Source organism: Mandrillus leucophaeus, unplaced genomic scaffold, assembly GCF_000951045.1.
Source record: "Mandrillus leucophaeus isolate KB7577 unplaced genomic scaffold, Mleu.le_1.0 Scaffold30, whole genome shotgun sequence".
In the NCBI taxonomy this organism is placed as follows: domain Eukaryota; kingdom Metazoa; phylum Chordata; class Mammalia; order Primates; family Cercopithecidae; genus Mandrillus; species Mandrillus leucophaeus.
This window is the reverse complement of record NW_012103143.1, coordinates 2,362,359-2,362,753: the sequence shown is the minus strand read 5'-3', so window position 1 is coordinate 2,362,753 and position 395 is coordinate 2,362,359. Positions and strand designations below refer to the sequence as shown.

General features: G+C 65.3%; 1 protein-coding gene across 2 annotated transcripts in view; it reads right to left on the bottom strand.

The window, feature by feature from the left end:
• The window catches only part of PPP6R3 (protein phosphatase 6, regulatory subunit 3), a 168,427-nt gene extending 168,268 nt beyond the window's left edge, over window positions 1–159 (bottom strand). For both annotated transcript variants that reach the window (XM_011987057.1, XM_011987058.1), the window contains exon 1: window positions 50–159. The gene's annotated coding sequence lies outside the window, so the exon portion shown is untranslated. The remainder of the gene's footprint in view (window positions 1–49) is intronic.
• Window positions 160–395: the final 236 nt, after the last annotated feature.

Genomic DNA, 395 nt, shown 5'->3' with positions numbered 1-395 from the left:
GCACACCCCGCGCCGCGGCCTGCTCCAGCGCCTCCCCCACCCCCATTACCTGGAGGTGCCCACGACCCGCCGCTAGTTGCGCTCAGGCGGGAAACGCGCTCACCGACACCATCAGCAAAGCGCCCAAAATGGCGGACGTATCAAGCAGGCCTTGAGTTCCCCCCGCCCTCCCTCTGGCCGCCTCTCAGCCAATCGCGGCCCTGCCCCCTCCCCCAGCTCCAGGCTCATTGGTCCCTCTCTCCCGGCCCCTACCACCTATTGGATCGCCTAGCGGCTCCCTTGACTCCATTCCGATTGGCCCGCAAGCCTCGTCAGTCAAGCGCGAGGGGCGCATTCTTTTCCCATGTACTTGACGGATCCGGAACCTCTAGGACCCCGGAGCCTGAGAAACAAAT